The following is a 19,585-nucleotide window of genomic DNA, read 5'->3' as shown; positions in this document are numbered from 1 at the left end:
GTCTTCCAGACTGAACTTTTGTCAAGACTCCATCAGCTAGTTAGATAAATTAATTATTGGTCCTTAGGCAAATAAGCTGAAGGCCTGCTCGTACTCTGGTTTGTAAATATTTTAATAGGTTTCAGGAGATAAAATGCCTTCATTCATAATAGTTTTACATAAAATGATGTGAGTAATATAATGAAAAAAACAATAACAACAAAGAAACACTGACCATCGTTAAATTTTGTTTTTTATGACTTTTAAAGGACAGCCAGTTCATGGCATTTATTCCATTGAAAAGTTTATTCATATAGTACCAATTCAGAGTAAATTTCACATTGAGGGACTTTACAAAAAATAAAGTCATTTAAATTAGAGTTTTTAAGTAGAGTTTAATAAAGCAATTCTTCAGTAGTTTTGAGAAGTCTGAGGTGCATTTGACCGTCCCTGGTTAAAAAATAAATATCACATTCATGTCAGGTCTCGACTGGATAATCCTACAGTACACCTAACAATGGATCTAAATTTTTTTATATGGAAAAAATATATATTTTCATATTCGAGTACACACGTAAACATTCCACAAGCTGTTTGTTACTTTGTCAATGGTTTTTAAAGTGTTTTTTAAGACACTATGTCCAAATATTCTGAACAAGATTAAGCAAGTGTAGATGAAAAATGTATAAATGTTTGAATATTCAGGTCATGCTGCTACATTGGCCCCCTGCCATCCCAACTTCCTTGTGGTTTTGAAGTGTTGTTGGTGTTCATGTATATTCTTCTTATTAGAGTTTTTGAACTGTTGGCAGAAATTTACTGGACAGATAGTTTCAGAACTTTCTTAATTAGCTGAATATTTTTTGTCACTCATTATTCACCAACTAGTTTGCTAATGCACCTCTGAGTTGAGAAGACTGCAAAAAGTCTGCTTTAAATTGAGAAACTTAGTTTTAAGTTTTCATTATGTAGGTTAGATTATTTGCTAATCTGGTGCATTAATAGGTTTCTTGTAGAACATCGACAAGATCAACATCGAGAACGTCGTAAAACACTGTGATCTCATTCTCACATGAGCCATGTGAAAAGTGTAACACAGCAGCAGAGTTGACCCTGACAGCCAGAGTGGCCCCCTTTGTTGTGGTCATCGCTGACAAATCAAAGTTTTCTGTTAAGTCTGTGGTCTGAGAAGTCGAGGCCATGACCAAGGTTGCTCTCTCAAAGGATTAAGACAGCAGGGTGAACTCGTTATTTCTCAAAATGGATAGCGTGTTAATCCGGGAGCCCCCTGTGTGATCTTGTGACCAAAGTTTTAGGGTTGAGGTAGCAAACCACCAAGCAGCTCCCTATTAAAATAAGTTTAACCCTGCGACCTCTTGAGCAAACTGCTACTTCCCCAGATGAAAATGCCTCTGATACAACAGAGCACCTGGCTCACTCAGGGTCACTGGGACAACATGCGTGCGCCTTATGTCACCTATTAATTACAAGTGCCTAGTCAGAAACATTTGAGTTTTAAAATAATAAAAATTTGTTTTACATAAAATACTCGCGTACACTGACTTATTACCTAGACTCCTTCAGCTTTGTCACATTTGATCATAGTACAAAGAGAACTTCAGCCAATTTGTCTTTGCAGAATAACGTATCCTCTATCACATTGGTAAACCTGTATCCTCTACTATCCCCAAAAAACATTTTTTTGCTCTAATATCAGCTAAATTAAATAAAACTCATTTTGAGACATAATTAGAATAGAATAGAATAAAGCAGCATAAAAAAATCTTTTATTGTCCCATGGTGGGAAAATTCAGGTGTAACAGCAGCAAAGTGACAGGACATTATTAAACAAATGTAATTTTTATATTTTGCCATGACAAATATATAAACATAGGTGTGCTTAAAAAAAGTGTGACATACAGTTTTTGAGTGAATAGTAAATAAAACACATAGGAAAGGCTTTCCCCCTCTGCCAAAGTGACTTTAGAAAATGAGATATTTGGATACCAGATTAATGAAAGTGTCCACTTTTGGGGAATTGCAGCCCTCAATAATAATAATAATAATAATAATAATAATAATAATAATAATAATAATAATAATAATAATAATAATCAACAAGAGAAAATTAAGACAACTTAGAATCGATGCTTTCTGCTTTCTAAGATGTACACTCAGCATCTATATTTTTAACCTGATCATTTGAACTGATCATGGACAAGATATAAGCCGGTAAGATCAGTGAATATCCATTTGTTTGCTTTTTGAGTTACGACAGAAATGTGGTAAGAAGTGAAGTAAATTACATAAAATCCTCAGAGGTCACTGGCAAGGTCTACAAGACGTGTTCATCATAACAAATCTTATTGGTGTCCTTCAGCTATGTGTTTGTGTGTGCATGTGGAAAAATGAGTAGAAACATTGAGTGAGCTCAGATAGAAGAGCATATAAAACAGAGAAAAGTAAAAGGATAAGTAAGGATAGAATGTATTCAGATGTTTTTAGTGAGCAACATATGTTGTTTGGACTTATCTGTGTGATTTTTTTTTTCTTTTGTCTGAGTGGGGAAAAGGAAAAGATTTGGTCCACTGCTGTGGGTCAGCCTAATCCCTTCTCCCTCTCCTGGCCTTGGTTTCCCTCACTTCCAAGTGTGACTGCAATTTGCGCGCTGTCTTCAGGTTCAAATTTATGATCTCTCCTGGCTTTGCTGAACAAAAAGAGGGGATTGAAGGCAGAAGGATCCATTGGGCCCCATCAAACCCCATTCTTCTCACCACCACCTAATTGATGCCAGATCTTTTCAGGGGCCAATCCTAAATGGATCAGAGAGAAGGAGGAGGATCACTGCAAAGCAACATACTCTATATGGTCTTGATGGGGAATTAAGCATTGGCATAGCGAGTCTCTCCTCTCCCCTCAGCACAGGGCCTGCTGCACGGAGGCGAGCACATAATGTATGTGTGAGAATACATGTGCTTGAGTGTGTGCACAAGAGTTTTCTCACAAGTGTCAGTGCCTCACTGTAGCGTGAGTAAGTAGGGTGTTGACCCCATCTATCCCTGGAGAGCATATGGATGCAATCACGCGCAGTGAAAGCTAGAGAAAAATTCGGAGAGCTTGAATAGAACGCAAGAAAGAAGAAAATACAGAAATGGAGAGAGAGAGAGAGAATAGAGGAGCAATAAATTGCCGTCTGGCTTGTGTATCTGGAAGACAGAAAATCTCCCTAATTCCTTGTGCGTCCCTCTCTTTATGGATTTGCCAGTGGAGGGTTTTGGCTAAGTCACGGTGTGATGGTTTTCTTGCCAACCTTTGTTAAGAAAGCACCGGATGATAGTGGCCATTTTGATTATTTTCTTTTATTGACATGGCGCCAGTAGCTAATTAGCAGGAAAATAACACTAAAATGTACCTCTTTTAGTCTAGGATACAATACTATTGTTTACCACATGTACAAAGTCTTTATGAGGATTTGTTTTCCCAGTAAGAGCTAGCCCAGCGGACACTAAGCTGAGTCTTATTGACTGTGCCATTTCACAATTTCCCAAATGAGCTTTAGAGGAAAATGTGTTTAAGTAATCAGATGAATGAGCAGCGGTATTAATTTCAGTAAACTTTAAAACTTATGAAAATGCTTTTTTTTAATCTTTTTTTAAAGGAACTAAACATGAGTAAAGTACAGTACTATATAATTCATACTTTTCATGCAGAAGAAAGCCACAAACCATCTAATAGTCTTGTGGTTGGACTGAACTGATCTCTAACGCTTGTTGCCGGGATCCACACATCCATCCATCCATCGTCTACACTCACTTGTCTTTGTAGGCTTTTGGGGTTTTGGTGCCTATTTATCTACAGTCATTTGATGCACCCTTGACAGAATGCCAGTCCATCATAAACACAAACAACCATGCACACAAACCTAAGGCCATGTTGTTAGACTGTAGGAGGAAGTTGGAGTACCCAGAGAAAAGCCATGCATGCAATGGGAAAGGAAAGCAAGGATAGAAAAGAGGTTTGACACAAGACGAGGAAGAAGGAATGGAGGAAGGACAATATATGAGAAGGAGGTGGGAAAGGCAGGGAGGAAGTGAACAACTGAGAAATGACTCATGGATGGGAAAAGGGGAAGATTTAGGCAATTCTTAAGTTTTTGAGAAACATATCTAGATACTGAAATCCTATTTCAGACTTTTCAGGTCTGCATAGGAACCCAGTAACATGCACACAATTCCACTTTAAGTATGATGGTTAAAAAATTGAAATATGTTGTGGATGCATTGTCAAGGAATGCAGAATATACACTAAAGACACACAATTCAGTTGCATGAACTTAGAAATCAAAGCACTTTTAAATACAGAATATTCATATTAGGAGCATATTATGGAACTAATAGTGAAAGTTCTAGCTAGAAGACTCCACCCCCTCAGTTCGCCCGTCGGCGTCATGCTCATCTCCGACCTCAACGCTGGACCTCACCCGGCACGTCCAATCATCAATCAAGCTCTGCATAAAAGGATCCACACCCAAGCCGTCAGTCGGTTCCCAGCTGCGTTCAACCCACCACCACCCCTTCTCCACCCACATCCTTCGGCTCTCCAGCATAGCACCCTTTCCCGACCTCCACCACCAGTGTCGGGCCCCGGGGGAGAGCATCCCTAATCAGTTATCGGGATGTTCATCGAGTTCACATCAAATCTCAGCTCAAATCAGCTGCCGGGGCCCGAGCACCAAAGAACTGATATTCATTCCTGTCATTAAATCTTTTAATTGTTCCTTTTTCTCCGTCTGAGTTTTTCCAGATTGAAATGATGTTATAGCCTACAAAACCGTGAGGAACACTGCTGACCTACCATTTGGTAACAGACAGTTGCCAAAAGGCTCTACAAAGAAGCCATTGAAAGTACTTGTTAAAAAAGCTGGCTGTTCATAGAGTGCTGTATCCAAACATAATACTGAGAAGTTGAGTCAAAGAAAAAAGTGCAGTAGTAAAGAACAATGCACAAACAGCAGGGCAAACAACAATCCTGAGAGAGCAGTGAAAGTTCATAAAGCATGAACTGTTGCAGGATTCATTGCTTTAAAAGCTACCACACAAACACGGACTACCACAGAACATGGGCTACAACTGTCAAATTCTTTGGGTTTAAGCCATTCCTGTGTAAGAGGCAACTTGAGTTAACAAGAAATAGAACTGGGCTGTTACTCAGTGATCCAACAGTGGCAGAAAAACAAAATGTAAAAGTATAATTTTAAATAAAAAATGTCCTTTCTTTAAAGCATTTTTTGACACCAGTGGCCTTTACTGAAAGTGCTATGACGGGAAATTAGGGTTAACGAGAGAAAGGGAAGACGAGTGGCAAAGATCACCAGGCTGGGAATCGAGCCTGCGACAGCCGAGTCGAGGTCTAAGGCCTCCTTATTTGGGTTGTGCCACCACAACACCCCACAAGTGTCCTTATTTTAGAAGTAAAAGTAACATTAATTTAGAAGTCAAGAGCACAAAGTCTAGAGAGAGTACAAAGGCACTGTGTGGAGTTTTAGAAGTCAGTAATTATTGATGGGATTGGTCCACTGATTTCTTCAAAATCACCACAATCATCAACCATGAAATTTTAGGCTACTTTTCGCTGACGAGCTTTATGGACATCCTGCTTACATTTTCCTGTAAAACCTGGCACCTGCTCACATTGCCAATAATACCAATAGCTGCTTTTGTCACCATGGTATCAAAGGGCTTGATTGGATGGTAAAAGAATCTATAAAATGTTGTCAAGAGGAAGATAAACCCCAGAACCAATTAGCTGAAGACTATGAGATATCCTGAGATTCCCCCACAGTGTCACAAGATGATCACCACCATTCCACTCTGCATGACACACATTTGAAATAATCATTCTCCTTGTAATGATTTTGTATGTAATATATATGCTGGACGTTTTGAATTTAAATAAAGAAAAACATTCTCAGGTTGGCCTCTGTATCGATAGGAAGGTCCTGCTCTTTCTCACTATCCACCTGACTATCATTATAACATCGCCTTTCCATCATGCTGTTATCAACCATTCTTAGGAGCACTGGATTCAGAAGTAGTTTGCATGAAAAGCTCAGCAGACTTGCAGTATCCCAGGTGTTTGGTAATTGCTGCTGCTACTAGTCTGAAGGAGCTGAGTGAGAGCGACAAGTAACTCATGTCCTTCCTCCCTTTTCCCATAGTGTCCTTTCTTCTTTTCATGGCAACTGTATCTGGTTTTTGCAGTTTCTATATTTAAATCTTTAACAAAAATGTAAGTTTTTCACAAGTTTATGGTAACTCTGTGAGGCGGAAGCTTGATTTGGAGCCTGCAGCTCCAAGGAGATAGTTTGTGGAAATAGTTGGCGCTTTGTGAGAGCAAACTTGAAAGTACCCCAAGTGGCTACCAAGTAAGGTTCAACGATTTCTCAAATATGTGTGAATAAATCAAAGCAACACTTCAAATATGTTTTGATGAGGGAATAACACTGTAACATAATATTAAGCTCAAATACGTAGATTTCACATGAAAACCCCCTTTTAGTGCTTAAAAAAATGTTGTTTTTAACAGTCTCTGTAGTTCTCTAACTTTTAACAAGTCTTGACTGCAAACATCTTTTCCTAATTGGGACTCTGTCTGGCTTGTTGTCGCCCATGCAGCGACTGACATTCTCCAAGTGTGATGCTGTTCATTTAGTCTGATAAACATCTCAACTTTGTAAGAGTCCATTACTTCCAATTTACCTCTCCCGATGGCACGTGGACTTTGGAAGTACTCACTGAAGCTGCCTCTCTCGCTCGTTGATCTCAGAATGAGGCTTCACAGTTTACCAGAGAGGGAAGTTGTTAAACTGACTGGCTAAGTAATCACCAGAGATACCTTAATTAGTATATCTGTGTAAACATACCTAAAGCTGTTTAGACTGACAAACCTTGCTAAATTAGCTGCAAATTGTCAGTAAAAGAGCAAAGTGATTTAATTTTTTTTCCTTTCACAAATAGGCATTCATGTTATCCTCAGTCCTCATTTTTTTAAGTGTTCTGAACTAGATCTTGTGAAAGAACAAGCTGTAATAACCGGTAGGATCCAATAAAAAAAGTGGCTTGTTTTTAGGCTATTTGTATGTAAGAGTCTAAGGAGAAAAATCAATGATGCTAATTAGCGTTCCAAAGGCAGAGTTTGCTCTGTGCTGATTACTCTGAACTAAGTGCCAAGGGATTAGGGTGGACTTGCCTCACAGACTCAGAAGGCAGAGAAGTTATTAATTAGAGCTGCGTGTGTGTGCACGTGTGCGTGTGTGTGTTTGTCTTCGGAAGTATGCATGCTTGCTTGCCTATATGGTTTTATGAGAACCTTCCATGTACCATTATTTCTGCCTCAGTATTTTTGTTTGAAAAACCGAGCCCAGTAAATGCGACATTATGCCTCGCCCTACTTGCCTTGTATGCTGTTGTATTGCAAACGTTTACCCGCTGGAAACGGCGGGGTCAAGCTGAATGCTCTCCAAAGCAGTGCACAGGAGGGGTGATGTGTTTATATATGTGATTATCGCTTTGACCTTTCACCCTACACCGATGCATTCGTAATGCAAACAAAAGGAGGCACCCTGCAGACTTTGTGGTACTTCACGTCACACCTCTCAAGAGCAGAGAAGGTAAGGGCTCGACTTCTCTCAAAGCGCCCGGCCACTTTGGAGGTCACATGTTTCCCATTGAGAACAGTTTACCTCCATCGGGACATATTTCCGTAAGCCTTTGATTCAAGCCAGAGACAAACGAGGGTCTCTTTCTTTTTTTCTCCATCCTGAAATGATTTCCTGGAATTTTGGGCCAAATACCACTATTGCCTTGCAAAAAAAAAAGGTGCACTGAAGGTTATTTTTACACTTCATTATATCTAATGGACCCCGAAAGCATGACACGGGGCGCCGTAGTACTGGCAATGAGAGGAGGCATGTTTGCTTTACAGAGTGGGTTGAGTTTACATATTTATTCTCGCTGGCTCAAAGCTATCCTGCTTTTAAATACAGATCATGTTTCACGTGCTGCTTCACACTACCATCTGTCTGTCCATTTGAATTTGACAAGCCTTAAACAGTCTAAGCTTTGACAGATTTGAGCACAATTCTGCGTGGAAATACTATGTTTTCAGACGTGCATTTCTTTTCATTCGGAACTGGCCATTTCATTTTGTTTCGAATGCATTTAATGCATTGTAATTTGCCACAGACCAAATGGTGAGGAGTCATTCACCCTTCTGCTGTGTTGAAAACTCAGCAATTTGAGAATATGCCTCAGGTTGACTCATTATCAGGAACGTTGTGTAACATTTACATTCAGTTTATGATTTCTTCTGGCTATGAAAAGAAATTACATACTTATGTGGATGGGATTTTACGTAAAGATGCAAACAGCTCCTCGCAGCTTTTGTTCTCTACAATGAATGTGTTTTTATTACGGTTTTGAGTCAGTAATGTAATTCGGAAATGGATTTTGTGAAAGATCAGCCCTTCACTGTTAATATCTTTAACCTTGAGGATAGTATTAACTGTGAATACATTTTTTATGTTCATCTGAATGCTTACTTTCTTCAGCTGGCAAAACACTGTAGCTTCATTCCAAAAATAGATATATCTAGCTTCAATTGCTACTCAGACTGCAGTGTGAATAGCAGTTTAGAAAACAGTTTCAGGCTGATATAAACTGAAGATGGAATTTGTGGAGTTTTTAAAATGTAAAATGCAGAATGCAAATGGCTTACTTAATAAAAACAAAGAAAAAAAATAACTCAGCCAAATTAATTTTTTTCTTCTTTGTTCGGTTGAATTATACCAAGATATGCATGGTAAATAAGGTGCCTGTTGCAATTAGGTATTGGTCAACATAATCTTCTGAAAAGGTATACATTTATTTTTGTATGGTGAGTTTATAGTGCTAGAATTTGTCAAACAGGGCTGATGAACTTTAGTCAGTGGCGGGAATTACACCTAATACTGTGTATGTCGACAACTAAAGTCCAAGTGTATTCACATGTGAATGTCGCCATACCGTTTGTTACTTTGTTCCCTTCTCTTCTTGGATGCACATTGTTTTCAGCTGTTTGCCAAAGTGGATAAATCAAACTACCATATTTCCAGTACTTCGAAATCAAAATCATTGTTTTTGCAGGCATATGTTTTTCATATAATGTTGTTTTTTTAGGTCTGGTACAGACAATGTGATCTTCACAATCAATCGTATCAATGTGGAGTGGAAGAAATTTTAATACCTAATCCTAAACAAATTAGCTAGTGTTGATTCTATTGCAAAAAGGGCAACAAGGCCTTGACCTTCTTTCTGGAACGAGGCAGATGACCTGTAAGCAGCTATCTAAGCAATCTGGGCCTCCATGCCTCAGCAGCCGGTTGCAAGAAGAGGCTCGACAGCTTAAAGTATCAATTTTTGTTTGGTGTTCTAGGCAGATATTCTAATTTTCTGAGACTGAATTTTGAGTTCTCTTTACTTTTAAGCAATAATCATTAAAATAGCAAAAAAACAAAAAAAAACAAATTTAACTCTGTAATAAATATCTATAAAATGTCCATTTCACTTCTGAGTGGCAAAAAATATTGCAATTTTGCACAATATTCAGATTTTTTTTTAAATGCACCCGTGTGAAGGGAGACACACATTGTATTGTTGTTCATGACACAGCATGCTAGAAGCTCTTGATCTCAGTGTGGATGACAAATGAAAAAAAAAACACATTTCCATCTCTTCTAAAAGTAAATTTCACTTCATGTGAGCAAGAAACAGAACTCCATTCAAGCGCTTTGATGACTGTTTATGTTGAAGAGCATGAATATACAGGAACTTAGTAAATCTCAGAGGGCATAAAATCACCACATCTCCTTAAAGCCACATGATTCATGAAGGTGATTCACTATGTGTGTGTCTGTGTGTGTGATGGGAATGGCTTGGACAGGCAAGAATCTCACAGTGGTGCACCATCAGGACGTGGCATGTCTCCCATCAGAAGATGAAGGTAAGAAAAACAAACAGAAACAGAGAAGGATGAGAAGGGGACCCTAAGAGCATTAGTGGACAGGGGGAGGAATAATAGTTTTTTCTGGATGTTTATTTGAACAAGGTACAGAAGAAAAGGGGGTCACTGTGAGATTTAGGTGATGGTAATAAAGTCAAGATGTGGTCAAAGCTTCCCTGCTGGCTTGGGTCACTTTGCCTCAGTAAAGTCTCTGGAACTGAAATCAGAGGGAGTTCTTTGTCTATTCACACAGACACACAAGAAAAAGATCACTTGCCACATTACATGATCAAAAATAGTTTGTTTGGAATGTTTTCTAAACCCCTGAAAAATGCTATCATGATTTGAAATATCTAAGCTTTTCAAACATAGTTTGTGCAGCACTCTATGATTCTTGCTTTAAGAACTGGATTTAAAATATTCCTGTGTGTGAGAGATCATTGGCTAGAATGTTAGCAGTGAAGCTAACATTATTATTTAATAATAGTCATGTGCAATTTACTACAAATACAAGTGCCAGTACTTGATTTAGGGAAAATAGGGGCTGTATAATTAAAGAGATAACCATCCAACCTTGAATTGTTTGCTTCACTGGGAAGAAGTTTGACATTAATTGATTCTTCTGGGTTCACAGACATAATCTCAAAGCGTAGTTCTGACAAGGAGTGTGTCTGGTTTGGGAACTTCAGAGTCTTACTTTTGTGGATGATGTGGCCCTACTGACTGTTTGATCATCTTCACTGACCCACAGCTGAGTGTCAATGGATGAGAGTGGGCTGAGAACCAGCTCCTTTAAGTTTGAGGTCATGGTTCTCGACCTGTAAAAGATGAACTGCTCCCTCTGGGTTGGAGGTCAGTCGGTGCCCCTGTTGGAGGATTTCAAGTCTCAAGGTGTCTTTTTCACAAGTGATGGTAGGATGGAACATGAGATGAACAGGTGAGATAAGGCAAGTGCTTCAGCAATCCAGGTGCTGTTCCCTTCTAAAGTGAAAAAGGAGCTGAACAGAAAAGCAAAGCTCTGGATTTACTTTAAACCTCCTGACTACCAGTAGTTCATTTTTGTCCTCTGTAGAGGACATTTCTAAACTTGAATATCTCCCACCCCCAGCATTCTACTGATTTAATTCCATCTGGTATCTGGAGAGAACATTTAGGGCTTTTCAATGATACCACATGGGACATGGGTGGGACTTTTGTACATACCTTTTATTACCTTACAAAGACTGTGGGATTTTAAAAAAATGGTGATTGGACAATATTTTTTTCCTGGTAGTCAGGAGGATATCATCAATTGTATGTTCTGACTCTGACATATGATCATGAGATGTGAATCTTGACTAAAGCAACAAGATCCCAGATAGAAATAGATTGGGTGAGAAACGTTCTATATGTGTGGACTTTTGCTACGTTTTCTAAGAATTGGACAGTGGGATCATTTTAATCCTTTGTAACTTCTCTGTAAGCCATGGCTTAAATGACCAAAAGTTAAGAAAACCAATTAGCACAAAGCTTTACAAATGGTTAATCAGATTCACTATAGATGAAGACAGTTATAGTGACAATGAATGAAATGACGAGGTATGCATAATTAAACAAAAAGTTTGTTGTAGATTTTTATTTTTTTGCATTTCCCTCTAACATAAAAAATGATTTTAACAGGATGTGTAGATATTTTATGTTCATTACATGTCAAGTTGGGAGATTAGTAGGGTTTAACATTTTTATATCATACCTGAACGTCGCATAGTGTCAAAGTGTGTGTATACAGCAGCTTTGTATTTGTGGAGAGGTTTTACTATGACTGAGTAAGTTAAACGGATAAGTCTTGATACTATGGCCATAGGAAGTAATATATAGCCTGGTGTATTGATATAAAAAGAAAGAGAACTGGTATTGAGAGACCATTTTATAGTCAAGCCCGGATCCCTAAAGGAGCTTTAAATTATTCTCTAAAACACTAAACAATCACAGTACAACTAAAGTCCACTGCGCACCCTTGTGGGCTTTAAGACAGTAAACCACATTCATTTTCATTGTACAAAATAATAAAATACGTTTATTCTACTAAAGAAAAGAATACAATACAGTTGGAAAACACAGTCATAGATTGATGTCAAGGGTTATACTAATCATAACACAATCGTGGAAGTTCAAAATCTGAGTTTGAATATCAGCGGTTTCTCACCAGCACTGATCTAAGAATGTAATATGGCCAGTCTGGCAATATTACATATTATTATAGAAAGCCACAGAAATAAACAAAATTTCTATGTGAAGTTGCAGAGAAGTGGAGTGTTATCATCTTATTCTGCTAGCAGTAGTTATCCCAGTCAGTAAGGAAAACAATGAGGAAAATTGACTGGCTTTCCAAGTTGAACCTACAAGGTGGATGTTGAGTAGGAATATAGCGTTTTTGACGCCATTTTATTGATGCATTGCTTTGACTTGACTGTAACAATTCTAGTTCCTTCCTCCAAAAATATGTCTGTTTTATCAAAACTGCATCATTAGTTAGTTTCTTTAAGTTTGGTTGTTGTTATTATACTTTTCACTTTCATGTTCTGTTACAATTAGGTCAAAATTTGTATTGATTGAGTGCTACTGTAAATGACCAAACTAATGATGACTGTTAGCTTTGGGCGCGTGTTCCATTTCTGTTTTGTATTTGGTTGATGCAATTATTATACTTCAGCTCCATTTGCAATTTAGACCATTTTCAGTGCAGTATTTCAAGTCCACATGTGTGCAAAACATTCTCAAAAAGAATTTGCTACAACTGGGTCAAGTATCACTCAGAACGACACACTACTTGAAAAGCATCATAATGTTTTCATCCAGAACTGTACATCACCTTTGATGTCCCGTACATCAGATTGATGGGCTGAAACAACTGCATCCATAATCATCTCTCATAATCAAATGCCAGGCTGGTGGGTCTTTTTTTGCTTTATTTGTGTGTTGCTGCGTTTCCTATTCTGCTCAGCATATTAGCTCCCTCTGTGTTCACCCCTCTTTTGCTTGGGGCTCATCTTGTGTTTTGATCTAGGCTAAATGCATTATTTATTAGATGTTAAAGGATCTATTGCAGACTGTAAGTAGCGGTGTGTTGTATTTGCTTAATGAACGGCGTTAGAGAAGATCAAAGCTGGATTTATGACAGTTGATGGGGAGGGGTTGATGCTAAGATTTGGTTTGTCGGATCTAATTGCTGCTTTGAAAGAAGGAACCTCATGAACTTGAATTTTGAAGAGTTCATACTTGGTTTCACACTCAGAGAGGGTTTTAATGGCCTCTCCTCACAATGTATCTTCACACCCAATTAGCATAATTTCTTCCACTTAAAAAGGCTGATTTAAATGGTATCTTTAATTCTGAAAGTGTGTTTTTACTTGAAAGAAAATAAAGTGCATAATTAAATTCATCCAGCGATATTTCAGCAAATATGCCTTTTCAGCGTGACACTTGAGTGTTTGTTCGTAAAGGATTAGTTGTGTTAATTGATTTAATGTTTTAAAATAAATTGAAATTCTTGTGTTTTAATTTGCAAGACTCTCTACTTGAAAACTAAACTATGTTCAGTTATATTCTGCCTTCTTTGACAATGTAGTTTAAAGAATCATATTATCCTCTAAAAAGAGTGAAAAACCATGACCTCATTATGGGAAAAATTCAGTAGCAGGAGAAAGTTTTCCCTGGATTTAACACTGGAGGTGCCTGTCTGCATGGCGCCTGTAAAGCTAGCTGGCTACGGTTAGCCACTCCTCTTTCTTCTCTCCACAGATCATTAGCAGTCATGCTCCAACCCTTTGAAGTCAGTGAGGTCTTCTGTGTCTGTCATAGCCATGCAAATCCAGGGGACAACCCCAGCCACCTGTTCTCAGAAACATCTGTCCACGGACTGAGGCTTTGCACAGCTGCCTTGCTCAACTCTGATCCTCAAAGGGCTGAAGGATGGCAGGGAGGCTATTTTTAGTGGCTTGCTTAATATGCGGGTGTTAAACTCATGCTCTCCCTAATGAGAATACTTTTCAGTTGGTTCAGAAACTCACAACAGTGATATATTACTACTTTCAGTAGAAGTTTCTTAAACTGCTCGTGGGAACTATGGAAAGAAGTGATGAATGAATCTACAGTTCTCTGGACAAAATACATGTCAAGTTATTACTTACCATGAATGTGGGACAATCACCACAGAAATGCTTTGAAATAAGTCCTTTATTAGCCTCTCCTGCTCTTCAGCTTGGCATTTGTTGGACGTCACAATAATTCAGGAGGTAGGAGTTTATCCTGGAAGAGGTGGGTTGCTGGTTCAAGTCCCCACCTTGTCTGTCTCTGTCATTTCCTTGAGTAAGATGCTTCACCCACCTTGCCTACTGGAGTTGGTAAGATGGTCTGGTGGTATGGGTCCATGGCAGCAATAATATGTCTGACTGCACCAGGGCAGCTGCGGCTACCATGCAGTAGCTTGCCACCATCAGAATCTAAATGTGTGCGTGAATGTGTGAATGTAGTGTGAAGAACTTTGAGGTCCTCTGTTCTTGATGTAGCACTAGACAAGAGTTCACCACCCACCATTACTGCAAAGGACTTGTGTCTCTTGGTTTTTAGAAGACCTGAACCTTCAGTTTTCCCCTCATGACCCCATTGTCTTTCCTTGAATTTCAGTGGTTCACAAAAGGTGGTAAAAAGAAGTTTGAGCTTCCCAGTTCTGAGACACCATTTATGCTGCACCTGTACACTACTTTAAATTTAACACAAGTGTTACAGAGCTTTGTGGCAACCCAATAATTACATTATTTTATCTAACTATGCAGATTCTGTCTACACCAGGGGTGTCAAACTCCAGTCCTCGAGGGCCGGTGTCCTGCAACTTTTAGATGTGCCTCTGCTGCACCACACCTGAATAGAATAATTAGGTCATTAGCAAGGCTCTGGAGAACGTATCTACACAAAGAGGATGTAATTAAGTCATTTCATTCAAGTGTTTTGTACCTGTGGCACATCTAAACACTGCAGGACAGCGGCCCTTGAGGACTGGAGTTTGACACCCCTGGTCTACACTGTGTAATACTCATCTACCTTCTCATGTTGAATGCTTTGGCCAACTTTCTGATTGATTCAGCTAATTATGTGACTGCTGGGAAGCACAGAGCAATAAACCTTCATTCTTAGGTGGTCAGTTGATCCTTAAATTTGGAAAACTAAATGAGATGATGAAGTCACGGCAAACGTAGCATGACCCATCCTGATTCTTTAAAATATGATGATTCTCATAATCCCAAATGTTTTGGTGCATTCATCAGTTTCTACTAGAGGACAGAATGATTTATGTGTTTTTTGTTTTTTTTGTAGATGCATTCCGAGAGGAGACCTCTGAAAACTGACCAATGAGTTTAGTCAGAGGCAATGATAAATGATAGGCCAGCTGAGAAGACGTCATTGGAGACTTTGGAAGTCATGATATCTGTCTATTACGGTTAATCTCACTAAAGATACAAAAAGAAAAAGGTAGACTTTTTCCCCTGTTTTATTTAGCGACTGAGCTGAAAACCTCGCGAAGTCTGTTGGCACACTTTGACTGTTGTATGCATGGAACGATAATGTCTTGGAATGCCAACATCAGGAATACATTATTCAACAAAGGCTTGAGCGGGAGAAAATAAATGCCATGATGATAATTCCCCCACTGTATAATTACACTGCATGTGAATGCAGAGTATTTTTATGGTGCCAGTAATCTGGCACAATTAACAAAGCCGATACCCAAAGGGGGGGGGGTGCATAGCTACTGACCGAGCAGTATCTAGGTAACGAGGCATCTACGAATAACAACAAAACTCAAGAAATAAGAACCTTAAACTTCACTTTGTCACTTCACATTATACAAGAAAAAAAGTAATTACATATGTATTATTCAGCAGACAGTCACAGAATCAGGGTATGCTGGGATACCTGCATCTTCCCAGGGCTCTGTAAAAACAGCTTGGTTCAGAATGAGACTTTATAAAGAGTCTTGGGAACGTTAGCAGCTGTTCAGACTCTGTGTCTTTGTTAGAAGAGTGAGATCAGTGGAGTGTGTAAGAGTAGATATGCATGGGAAGCAGACCTGCTGATCCAGGTGTTGAAGGCTGGTTGGCACTGTGACAGCCGAAGGCAAGAAGAATGTACGCTTTAATGCACTACGTACTCTACAAATACATGCAGATTACAGGAAAACACACAACCTGGATTCCAAAGCACAAACAGGAGCTCTACGACATGTTTCCACCGGATGCATGAACCATTATCCTGCCATTATGTCAACTATTCATTTGGAAAATCGCAAGACAAGAAATTCCTGTTGGGTACCATGCCAGGATTTGTAGCTCAACACTGTACAACTGTCTTCTGTCTCTGAGCTCGATGATGGGCTGAATCATTTTTAAGGCAACACCCATCTGAAGAAAGCCTGACCGCTCTGAAGCAGAATTTTTTTGTGAAGAGCCAATTACAACATGCCTCGGCCCATTGTGCTTTCTCTGGAGGCTTAAATTAGGGAGAGAAAAAAAACAGAACCATGAGTTGCTCTGCTTCTGACTCCAACAAAAACCATGATTGTAACTGTAAACAGCTTTAGAGCTTGAGTTTTGAAGCATAAGTCTCATACCATTGCAGTGCTGCATTACAAGATTGTATAGCTGATTAACCTTGGACTTTGATGCTGTTCAAAACAAATTTGCAATTTTCAGTAAAGATCTTTGACCATTCAATAAAATTTTTCATTTTGAAAATAATGTTACATTGATGGCTCTGGCAATATTAGATTTCTTTTTCAAATGCTCTTTTACAAAAAGTTATCTTTTACATAACTTTAACTTTCTATGTCTAAATCTGGGACATTGTGTTACAGTTGCTTCTTCTGGGGTAAATGTTTAATAAAAGTGATATATAATGTCTGTGAGAACTGTACTTACCCTGGTACAAGTTTTCAGAATGAAATAAGAAAAAAAAAAAACATAGGCAATGATAAATCATTCCCAAACTTTTTCCACCTATATTGTGACATATATTCTATATTATTCCACTATATACATATGTCAGAGAGAAAAATGACAGAGACTGCACTGGCAGTGTGTCGGTTGGTCTGTGTTACCCAGAAAGCAATTGGGCACAATATCGCAAAACCAACACCGTGAGTGAAACAACGACTGGGGCAGCCTACTATATAAAGTACTCAGGGACCACTTCTTTAAAAATGTGGATGTGTAATAGAGTATGGAACAAATTGGCAACCCAAACTAAAGTGTCTTTTCTATGCGCATTATATTGCGCCTTTTATATGAAAAAGGTTTTAAAATAGGCCATTCATTGAAGGTGCGCCGGTAATCCAAATATCAAGGAACTTTCATTCGTAACACTTTGCTTCCTTAGAGTAGATATTATTTGACAACATTTTACTTTTCATAACAGGGATGACAGGAGAACATGCCATCCAACAACACATGTTTATGTTTCCATCCCAAAAGGTAAGAAGGAAACTAGGGTGAACAAAAAATAAATGTTAGTGCAGAACTACCAGCAGTGTCCATAAATTATAATAATATTCTATTTGACGACAACGACCTCTTACGTTCTAGGAAAGCAAAGGCATTGTAAGCACATACTAAGGAAATTTGCCTACAGAAATAAAAATCTGCTGTTAAAAGGGTCAAACATACAACCATTCAGGTAAAAATGATCATCTTGCCTCTGCTAATTGCTTGAGACATCACATTTCTTATTAAGGTTGCAGTAATTCTGTTTCCTTCCCTAAAACTTCCTGACCTTCAAAATATAAATGCTTTGTGATAAATTATTCACTGGGCTCTCATTATCTAATGTTCCATTATGACCTAGTTAGCAGGCTGTAATTTAATGCAGCTGATTCTCCACACATGTATGACCACAAATGCATTGTTCAGTTTACCCTACTGTTTCATATCCAATTAAATACGGAGTCACACAACAGTGCTTTGCACAATTATATGATCTCTTAATGACCTCATGGGATGGACCCCAAACTCATTACACTTCTCTTTTTAGACGTATTCTTAATTAACTTATTTTACAAAATTTCCAGGTTGTGTCCAGGTTTCGTGAGGTGATATAAGAGATTGTAAAATCCACTGGTTCCGATAGCACAGACCACACCCCCGAGGCAGCCAAGATGATGAAATATATGTTCAGCGAGGTCATCTGTTCACTATGCAGCATGATTGCAGATAAACAAAAGCTCTTTTGATTGGATCATTACATTATTCAGTTGGTATGCTTTTTGAAAAGCCATCACAAGGCTGCTGGTAACGGTTAAGGAAACATCAGCATTCCTCCAATCAATCCCTCAAAAAAGGACAACAGTGATTTGTCTGCAGCCATTTTGCCTGCCAGAGATGTTTAACTTCCTAGCAAATAATGGCTCTTGTACTCTGGGTAAACAACCATTACTAGCCTGTTTATTTGGAGGGAGGGGCTCGTTGTGGATCTGACCTGGTTTACAAATGACAACTCTTAACAGAAAAATAAAGGAATGAGGGAGTTGGGGGAAGGAGAGCTGGTTGGAGCAAAGAAGAGACTAGAGAGGAAAACCCAATTTATTTTGAGTAATTGGCTCCACTTGAGCAAACACCCGTTGTTTGCGCAGTGGCAGTCTCAATGCAAGACTATTCTTAAAGCAAAAATATCCAACCCAATGTTCAGTTACTTTCAAGAAACTGTGAGGTTTGAAGGTAATACGGTTTCTAAAAGTAGCAAAAGATCCCTGAAAAGCTTTTCACACATTCAAAGATATCTAGCAATTACATTCAACACCTTTAGATAATTATGTTTGGATATTGCTGATTGACATTATTTGGTATGATTTTATTAGCTCAGTATTTGTTCACTGGCAAAAATATGAGTTTGACACTGAGGGATTTTTTGCACAGAAGCCTAAGATTGTATTTATTTATTTTTTTACAATCACTACAGCATAACTGGTGGGATTTACCTTTTTGACTATTGGCATGTATTGACAGGAAATGTGCAGAGAAAGAAGAGGAACAATTGTGTCAAGGGTGGGAATTGAACCCGAAATGACAGCATTGCGAATCAATAGCTTCTGCATATAGAGCACTTTATCTACTGCTGCAACACACTGTCAGCAATAACATTTCACCAATTTAATGCAAAACAACCTCCTCCCCGCAAAAAACTACAATGGACTCCCATCTACTCACAATTTAGTTTTCACACATTTACCTATTGGTACATTTTTCCGTGAAAAATATCTCGAAATTAATTGCAGAAAAATTGCCTACGCATGGATTTTTTTTGTCAACTCTATTAAAATATTTGACAGAAAGTACAGCTTTGGAAACTGACAAACTTTAGTGCAGTAAAAACTCCTGGGCCTATGTATCTATCTCTGGGACAATAATCTCTCCTTGGTGCTGATTGGCTGTTTCCCCAATAGCAGAGATAAGAAAGACTGTAAATGTTACCATCTGTGACAGTGCAAAGACAGTTTTTGTGGGTATTAATGCATATTAGGGTATATTTGGTGTTGGTCTAG

Source organism: Poecilia reticulata, chromosome 4 (genome assembly GCF_904066995.2).
Source record: "Poecilia reticulata chromosome 4, P_reticulata-male-v2, whole genome shotgun sequence".
Classification (NCBI taxonomy): domain Eukaryota; kingdom Metazoa; phylum Chordata; class Actinopteri; order Cyprinodontiformes; family Poeciliidae; genus Poecilia; species Poecilia reticulata.
This window is presented reverse-complemented; position numbering follows the sequence as displayed.